Consider the following 10011-nt stretch of genomic DNA (forward strand, 5'->3'; position numbering starts at 1 on the left):
CGAGTAAAAAAAGTAAGCCTCAGAGAAGAAAATTTAGGAAAAAAGGCAAACGAGTCATGAGCAGGTGCTTCACTGAAGAGGGCCACTGAACGCCAAGAAATACATGGAAAGGCACTCCATTTCAGTAAAATCAGGGAAATACAAATTAAAGCCACAACTATACAGCCTATAAAACAGGTGCAGACGACACACAAACACGCACCCACTCTGACCTGACCATGCCAAATGCTGGGGAAGATCTGCAACAGAGGAGTACAATCACGCTGGAAAAATGTCTGCCGTTGCCTAGTAAGACGAAATCCCACATACGGTATCAGCCCAGGATTCCATTCACGGGTACACGCCCAACAGAAATGCTTGTATACATGCAGCAAAGGACAAACACAACAACGTTCACTGCAGTATTCATAATGGTAAGAAACAATCGGCTACTGATTGGAGATACCTATTGTGAGGTATTCATGCAATGGAATATCACATAGCAAAGAAAATGAAAAAACTATCATGATTCTCAACAAATATGAGTGAGCAAAACAAGCCAGACACAAAAGAACACACATCATGTGATCCCCCTTACATGACTTACAGTGGCGGAAGTCGGGAGAATGGTTAACTTTGAGAAGGGGGGCAGGAATGGGAGAGCACAGGGGCAATTTCCCATCTCTTGACCTGGTAGTGGTGACATCAGCCTGTCTCACCAGGTGACAATTCACTGAGATGTGCAATTCTCTGCATGTGTGTTACACTTCACAATAAAAAAGTTAAAAAGCTGGAAATCATCTACATATCCATCAGTGGCTGCCATCTGAGTGCTCCCATGATACATCTGTTCTGAGGCTTTAGGTGGAGTCTCATCACCAGGGACAACCCAGCATGGGGGAGGCCCCACCACTGCTGCCTTCAGCACAGATGAGAAGGTAGGCCCGGACAGCTCTGGGTGTAAATGTGCACCCATACACGTAAACGTGTGTCTGGAAGGGCAATTATGAAAGAGTTTCACTTTCAACTTTATAAGTTTCTCTACTGCTTGAGTATTTTTGCACATATTTTTTGATAATCATAAATAGCAAAGATGTTTCTATTTTAGGAAAAATGCTGTCATTTGCTCTAGCAGTTTACTACTACAGAAAATAATTTTTTCCTACTATTTCAGCATGAATTAAAAAAAAAATGCACGTTAGCTTTGGCTTTCAAATCACAAAAGGATTATGTTCTCTTCTTCTGACTTTTTTTCTTATTTTACATATGTGTGAAGAACAATTTGTTTTTGCCACCTGTGCCAAAACTTTAGAGATGGTCCTCTGGCCTTGAAAGGTGAAGGTTACCTATTTACAGTGTATCTGGATCCAGGTATTCCATGGTTCAGATTCTACTCTCCAGCAAAGAAAAATTAGTTAAAAAATAAAACCAATGAGTCTGAATATAAAATGGGGTAATCAATAACAAGTAAAACACAGAATCCTTCCAGAACAAATCTAGTCACTGCTTCCACTGCTGTCACTACAGCTCACAGGACAGACGGGAACCCCGGCTCGCTGGGCCCCACCCATCTCTTCACAGCCAGGGGGCCACTCTGACGCCAGGCACTATGGCAATTAAGAAAAGACCATTACGCTCGGGGCCAACCCCATGGCAGAGAGGTTAAACTTCCAAGCTCGATGGCTGGGGTTCACAGATTCGGATCCCTGGCACGGACCTACTCCACTCATCAGCCATGCTGTGGAGGCGTCCCACATACGAAAGAGAGGGAGACTGGCACAGATGTTAGCTCAGGGCCAATCTTTCTCAGCAAAAAAACAAAACAAAAAACAAAAACAAAAACAAAAATGCCGTTACACTCAAACAGTGAGCACAGCAATCCTCGATTATGACCAGAAATTGAAGGGAGAGGAGGATGAGAGGGAGAAAGGAGGCATCCAAAACCAAAATTTTCCTGAATTTATTTTATATTTTTAAATTTCAAAGACAAAAACAGCTAAAAGTAAAAGCAGCTAATCAGAGGAGCCGTTTCATAGGCTAGAAAACATAAAATGTATGGAATATTCTCAAACTTACACATGTGTTCTGACTTGCTAGAGAATCTACTGCTAATTTTTACTTAAAAAATTAAAGAAACTGCCTTCCAAATTACAGTCCTGTGCTGCATAAAGATGTTTTGGTCAACAACGGACCACATATATGATGGTGGTCCCATAAGATTAGTGCCATACAGCCAAGTGTGTAGTAGGTTTGTGTAAGTACACCGTATGATGTTGACACAGCAACCAAACCACCTAACGACACACTTCTCGGAAGGTATCCACGTCGCTAAGTGACACGTGACTATACTATGGCACAGAGTAAGTATCACAGTGAGAGTTCTCACGGCTGGGTTTTCCAGTTCTCATCCTACAGTGCTTGACCAGACTCAGTGACTTACTAATATAATGATCGACTTCCACTTAATGATCTCAAATGCTTTGACTACCAAATACATCCAATTCGGTAAAGTATATTTTCCCATTTTTCACATTCAAATGGAAGCATATTAAATGAAAACTACTTTAAGATATCAGGTCTCACTGGATCAGACTGGCAAAGACCCAAAAGCCTGGTAGCACCCTCTGTTGGTGAGGCTGTGAGGAGTGCTGATGGCGTGCAAACTGGGACCACACCCACGGAGGAGAATTTGGAAACACCTATCAAAATTACATTTTCCCATGGACCCAGCAATCCCACTTCTAGAAACAGCCCCTGAAGACGGCCCTCATCAAATACAAAACAACATCTGCCCCAAGTTAGTGACTGCAGCACTCCACAGCCAAAGACTGGAAAACCACTCAAAACCCATCAATAAGGACTGATACATTCATAGACGTGTCGAATAAAAGAGCCAGACAACAGTGTAAACAGTATTTGCTACCTTTTATGATAGACGGAAGGGAAAAGAAGGGGAGTTACAGATATGTCTCCATGTGTGTGCTTATTTTTGCAGGATAAAGCAGAAATAAAAACAGCTGCCTATAAAGAGTGGAAGAGATACAGATGGAAGTGAGATTTCTAATCATACCTTTTATACAATTTTGACTTTTGAGCCATGTAATTATTTTGTACATAAAAATAAAATTAGTGGCTGGCCCCACGGCCTAGTGGTTAAGTTCAGCACACTTGGTTCCCCAGGCATGGACCTACACCACTTGGCAGCAGCCATCTTGCGGTGGCGATCCACATACAAAACAGAAGATTGGCACAGATGTTAGCTCAGGACGAATTTTCCTCGACAAAAAAAAAAAAATTAAAGAAAATTCCAAATGTGAAAGAAATAAACCTAACTATATATCAAATGGGCAATATAACCACAGACAAAAGAATATTCCTCAAGGGGCTTTAAAACACAGTACTTTAACCTTTCATCCTAAACAGAATATATACTAAGGACAAAAAAACTTAAAAACACCTTAAACTTTGCTAAGTAGTTTCATTAGTAGTAGTAACATAATGTAATTTTAACAACTGATTTTATGTATATTTTAGCATAAAATAAGTAACTATGCCAACGACACTAAGAATCAAGATTTTCAGAAAAAGATACAAATCTTAAAAATCAAAGAAATTAAGTGAAACATATAATTTTAAATTTGTATTGAAAATATCAGCATGAACTCACTATGTTTTAAAAATTTATTTCCTAGCTCTGCCCACCAGACAGGTGCTTATAGCAGCAATAATATACAAACACAACGAACACATCTAATACCTAGATCCTAGTTTCTAAATACCTTTCTGCACTAAAAGGAACCAAAGCACTTTGGAGGAATGGCTGATGGCAGGTCTGGGAAAGAAAGGGGAAGGTGCCAGAAAGGAAGTGCTCACAGAACAAGGCTGAGTGAGAAGGACGAGGAGCCAGCCTTGCAAGGATGCCCTACTGGTCACAGTTATAACCAAGTGAACATCAAAAACAAAAACAGAACACTTTAATAGATTATAGTATAAAGAATAAATGAAAATCCATTAGTCTACACTGATATTCAAAGAAGAAACAGGAAAAATAAAAACATTTTTCAGAATGGAGATGAATATTACAACCAACTGCTTCCCCTGAAAAGTGGTAATAAAGGGAGAGAATTCAGCAATTGACTTGTCTTCTTAGGACATAATGGATGAGGGAAACATAGATAAAATGAAGAAAGAAAGAACAGCGTTAGAAAGTCAGCTTCTGTCACAGCAGGACAGCCTCTGAGGACAGCGCAATAGGAAGCAAACAGCGTCATCTTCGTGAAAAGGTGCCGCCCTAATCCATAAAGCCTCTTCCCGCCAGATCACAGGGCGTATACAGAGGGCAGAGAAACAAGTTAAACGAGACAGGGAGAAAACAGCAAACAAATCCAGAACATGGGACATCTGCAAGACAACTGGCCTGGTGTCTTTAGAAAGTCAATGTCAGGGGAAAAAACTGGGGTGGGACCAGGAGGGTAGTGTGGAGAGTATTGTTTCAGAATAAAAGAGATATAACCACCAATGCAACGAGCTAGATTAGACTGTGGTTCAGGAAAAGCAGCTACTAAAGCCAACTGGGGGACAACTGGGCGATGTGACTGTGGATCTGGCCACTGGATGACACAGGGATTATTGTTCCGTTCCTCAGACGTTATCGATGACAGTACTGTTGGTTATGCTTTTGCCTTTTCTTCAGAGAAAAGGGCACTTAGGTGAAGTGTTGTGATATCTGCCATTTCCTCTGAAAAAGTGCGGCAAGCACCAGATGGGCGGAAGGTGGCAGTCACGGCTATAACAAGTGCTCCATCCTGGGGCGGAGCTCAGAGGGGCCATGACCATGCTTTCACTCTCTTGCAGTTAGAAACTTCATAATATGACCTTGAAAACACTAAAGCATATTTGTTTTGAACTCAAAGTACACATGCTCTCAATGAACTATCAAGTCGCCTAAGGGATCAAAGAGCTGCAGCCGACACTCCTGCCTGGTTCACACCTGGAGATGACAGTCTTCCCACCAAGGCTATAAATTAAGATCTGGTCTACATCTGAGAGTAACCTGAACATATTCTGAGGGTATGTAACCATAACACGTTTTAGGGGTGGCAACAGCATCAACTGCCTCAAAGCCAGAAATTCCAGCAAGGGCTATTGTGTTCATGCAAAGAAACACTATAACCCAGTCCTGGCTAAACTGAGATGGAGAACCCAAAGCTAAAAACCAGAGACAGCTGCTAAGGGTTAAACTTCCAAAACCTAGAACCAGAGCTATTTCCATGAGATGTGGTCAGACACCGTGATAAGGATACCTTGGAAACAAAGCACATTCCAAAGCAAGCAAACAGAGAACAGTAAGGTCAGCTGGTCCCTGGTTTGTCCCTGAAATGTTCTGGGTCACAGACCAGGGCTATTTGGGTTGTTCTGCTCACTCTTTTTGTGGGTCCCCTTTACCCTTGCCATCTACCTTTTCCCCTGGGGTACAGTGCAGTCCCACCCGTAACAGGTCTGAAATGGCTGCTGCGGCTGGAAGCTGCTACAAGAGTCTTTAAAGCATCCTTTTCCTTCTAGGATGTGGAATACAGCCCCCGTAACAGCACAACTGGAGTTCTCACTGAACAGCACACAGCTCCTGACGCTGCTCCCTCCGTGGTGAGCAGGCAAGCAGACCAAGGTGAGGCTCAGTTGGTGGTGGCCTCAGAGGAACACTCAGCTCCTCAGCGTTTATATCTGCGGGGGTGGTGAAGCAGGACAGAGCGAGTGCAGGGCCACAAGGCCAAGAGGCCGGGTCCCCCCCACCCAGATCAAGGACACACAGAGAGCACCCAGCGGGCCAATGGGGGGCACCCGGCCACACCCCACCCCCAGGCCAGTGTCAGCTGTTTCTATGGTCTATGCAGACTTTGCTGGGAAAGAGCTGGGGCACAAATGTTGAAAGGCCTTCACCTGAACCAGAGGGGAAACCAAACAGAGCACGTACCTTATCAGGAACACGAGGAGCTGAGGAGGGGGCTCTACTGCCAGAACACAGGCTCAAACAGAGGGGCCAGCCTCTCCACCACACTGATGCCTCTCATTCGGGGCCTCCACCACGTCGCCCCTAGACCTTTCAGGGCTGGACTCAAACGTCCTCTCCTTCTAAAAGAAGAGGTCGTTCCAGAGTACACTTCTCAAACAGGAACTGCCCATCATCCCTGCCCTTGCCTGCCCGTATCTTTCCTCGGAGCATTTACAGGGCCTTTTTCTCTGTTTTACGTCCATTCCCACCATCACTACATAGGTTCTCCCAGGGAATCTAGAGCAAGGCCCTCTTTTAAAAACTACCATTGCCCCCAACACGTAGAACAGTGCCACGTGCAGAGCAGACAGGTGAGAACATCTCACGAAGAGTCAAGCATCTCTGTCTCTCTCGGTCCCCTCTGCCTCAGAAATAGGGGGCATGAGAAGAGAAGATTTTATCTCCAGCAATCCCTTCCAGAATTTGAACTACCGAAAGCACATATCAAATAATTAGTAAGGAAGTGATATGAGATATTCTAGAATGAAGAAAAATCCAGGTGATGAAAAGCGGGATGAGGGAGAAGCGCAGGAAAGACAGGGATGTAGAAAGTGCCGAGGCCCTGGAAGGGTGTGGGACCAAAATCTGTTGCAGTCCAGACACTGAAGAGAGGCCAGGACCGAGGCTGCAAGACAGAGAGGGCCAGAGGCACACTGTGACTCTTCATGCAGCTGAATTCAGCAAAACAAAAACGTGAACATGAACAACAGATTCCTATAGCCTATGTTCTCAAGTCCTGAGATTTAAACAGAGCCTTAAAAATCAAATAGTAATTAGAAGAATGACAGTTGTTGACTCTGAAACTGCATGTTTTGTGCAGAGAAGTGCAGAAGGAAGCAGAATGCTGGTGAGGGAGAGTCGGATGGGCCTCGAACCGACCATCAGAGGCTCCTTGCTCCACGCCAGCTGCTATGCCCAACAGTCACCCGCTTCCCTTCCCTGGCAAGGCAATCATCAATCATCACACCGAAGGAGGAGGAAATCAGACCCGAGTGCAGAGACTGAAGGAGCCGAAGCCAGCAAAGAAAAACCCAAATACCAAGTGAAGAGAAGGACTGCACTGACCACAATCACCACTCTTCATGCTCCAACAGCTCCATGCCCCAGGTCTAGTCACTCTCCAAATGCTACGCCGGACCGGGATCTGAAACACAGACACACATGTTTCCTTCACTACCTGAATACTGCTTATCAGCTCCTTTGCACAGACACAGAATTCAATCAACGACCCTAATAATTTACTTAAAACCTTTCTCCAAGGTGTTAGGAACATTCTTTGCACAGCTTGAGTTACTCAGGAACCTCTTCGTGTATGTGGTGACATTAAAGAACAGTTTTCACATCCAAAGACATCAGGAAACCAGAACAAACAGTGAGTGTGTGGGAGGGGGGGCGCTGTCAAGTAATCACCTGTCAAGTGGACTAAAAGTCTGAGTTTTCTTCCAATATAGGAGACTGTCCTTTGAAACTTTTGAAGATTCACAGAATATCTCTTAACACATTCTAGATCTTTTTCTGAGAAAATGTAAAGCATGACAAGCAGATATAATGTGTTTAAGGATTACAGCAAGCACAGGTCCCGGCATGGACACTCCACGGGAGACCCTCGGAGCATGGAGTCCAGCTCCTGCGAGCAGTTTCCTTTGACAAGTTAATTTTGTTTAATAACAAAAATTCATAATTGAAATTTGGCTTATTCATAGCACTTTTTTAAAAAACCCAACTAAATCCTTCCTAGTCTCCTAATTTTATCACCATGATATACAGAAAACACCAAAAATATTTCTATATAAAAAGTCACAAGGATGCCCTTGCTTTAGCAAAGTGGTCTCATGCAAGTCTGAAGTGGATTCCTAAAACTATGCACTCGATCTGATCAGAGTGAACTTCAAAACAAATAACTTCCCTTTTCTACAAACACGAGCATGCCAACAGAAGCTTCTCCTGACGGCTCACCTTGGCAGGGCCCTGTTTCAGAGAGCTGCATGTGTCTACTGAAAGTTACCCAAAATACGAAGAAAACACAAGAGGAGCCGACAGGGCTAGCAACTTCTCTTAGCTAGCAATGGAGGTGGTGTGGGTCACAGAAAAAGGACAAAAGAAGATACACAAATGACTCCAAGTTTACCTGGGTCTAGAAGAAACAACTGCAGTTGGAAAAACGTGAAATTATGCTCTGTAATTTGATTCGTATTTTTATTAATTAAATTGGAATGGTCATACCCAAACAATATATGCAATAACTAAAGAGCTTCGAAAGCACGTAGTAATAATGAACTCGGCTTATCTGCTTCCTAAGACACATTTAAATAAGGCCCTTGGTTGTCTCTTCCTGGAAACGCAATGAAAATGAAATATATCTAAAGAAAAGTCCTAAATACACAATTTGTGAGGCAATTCGCCGTGGTAGCAGAGGGCAAAGTACTCCAAGAAAGAGCCCGAGCACCTGTCTCCGGCTCGGGGCTGCCCGCGACCCCCCCAGACCCCGTCTCGGACGACCGCCGTTCCCCCGCGTGCACAGTCTGCTCCGCACACCAGCAGCGGCACTGCTGCTCACCCAGCCTCTCCGGCCCGCACGACGGCCGGCGCGTCCGCACCAACTTTTCACCACTTTAGGTGTTTCCTCCACAAAATCCTGCCGCCCGGAAAACGCGCCTCGGGGGCGACCGTCCAGCCCGGCAGCCGCGCGCCAGCTGTCAGCCGGATTGGGGAGCCGGGGTCGCGGGGTCCGCCGGAGGCCGGGCGGGGTCTAGGCCATGGACACCGCGCCCGGCCCCCGACTCCAGCCCAGACCCCGACCCCGACCCCGGCCCGGAGCGGACAACATCGCGACGAGCCTGGATCGGCCCCACGGCCCCAACCCCCGGCCTCGACCCCCTCCCCCGACCCCAGCCTGACCTTCGTCCCCCAACCCCTTCCCCGACCCCGGCCCGGCCCTCCGGTCCCGGCCCCGACCCCGGCCCCCCGACGTCCACCCCGACCCGGCCCCCGCCCCTGACCCCCCGACCCCGGGCCCGACCCAGCCCCAAACCCCGGCCCGGCCCCGACGGCGCGCCAGGACGGCCGGGCCCGGGCGCGAGCTCGCGGCTGAGGCAGAGCCGGCTCGGGCCGCACGCCGCGCACTCACCGCGGGCGCCGGGCTTGGGGCGGCGCGGCTCCCGTCCGGCTGCGGACGACGGACGGCGCGGGCGGACGCGCTCTCATTCATTAGCCACGGCTTTGTCTGCCCCCGCCGCCCCTCCCGCCGCCGCCGCCGCCGCCGCCGCCGCCCGCAGCCCGCCGCCCGCGACGCCGCCGGACGCTGCGCCCCTCCCAGGGCCCCGCGCGGCGCGGGGCGGGGCCGGGGGGGGGGGCCGGCGTGCGCAGGCGCAGTGCACGTGCCCTCCCCGCTCCGGGGCCCAGCCTCGCGGGCGGCTAGCGGCGCCGGGGCGCTGCTGACAGGGCGGGCCGGGGCCGACCACGCAGGCGCAGTTCCCACCCTCGGGCTGGGCTGGGCCGACCACTCAAGTGCAGTCCCCGCGCGCCGGCCCCGCCCCCTGGTCCTGCAGGGCCGACCACGCAGGCGCGTTGCGCACGCGCCAGCCCCGCCTCGGGGTCCGGCAGGGCGGGCGGCTGGAGGGTCTGGGTGCGCTGGCTGCGCGGGGCTGGCTGCAGCGGCGTCTGGTGGCTAGGCTGTTGGCAGTGGCCCGCCGCGAGTTTCCGGGCCGGCCGCCCACGTGCCGGGGCGCCGAGGGCTGCGGCGCCGACGGCGCTGGGCTCGGCTGGCAGGTGCGCCGGGTGGGGCCCGATTGCGCGTCCCCGGCCCCGGGCCGGACACCCAGCTCGCCGCGGGGCCCGCGAGGGCGGGGAGGGGACCGGGCGCAGGGCCGCGTGAGCGGACGGCCCTAGCCCGGCGTACCTGAGCCGGCGCTGAGGTCCTGCTCCGCGCCGAGGGCGGCGAGGGCTGCGGCGGCAACGGGCAGGGTGCGCTTAAGCCCTTAAGT

The 10011-nt window shown here is 49.1% G+C and overlaps 1 protein-coding gene across 5 annotated transcripts in view; it reads right to left on the bottom strand.

The window, feature by feature from the left end:
- The window catches only part of ZBED4 (zinc finger BED-type containing 4), a 29811-nt gene extending 20541 nt beyond the window's left edge, over positions 1-9270 (bottom strand). For 2 of the 5 annotated variants that reach the window (XM_087448711.1, XM_087448713.1), the window contains exons 1-2: positions 9156-9270; positions 7094-7172 (exon numbers count right to left, since the gene is read on the bottom strand). The gene's annotated coding sequence lies outside the window, so the exon portion shown is untranslated. Of the gene's footprint in view, positions 1-5950; positions 6109-7093; positions 7173-9155 lie in introns of all 5 variants that reach the window. The other 3 variants (XM_087448715.1, XM_087448714.1, XM_087448712.1) reach the window with 2 other exon arrangements.
- Between the last annotated feature and the right edge of the window lie 741 nt (positions 9271-10011).

The sequence above is a fragment of the Ceratotherium simum genome, chromosome 25 (genome assembly GCF_057802395.1).
Source record: "Ceratotherium simum simum isolate JZ-2026a chromosome 25, ASM5780239v1, whole genome shotgun sequence".
Classification (NCBI taxonomy): Eukaryota; Metazoa; Chordata; class Mammalia; order Perissodactyla; family Rhinocerotidae; genus Ceratotherium; species Ceratotherium simum.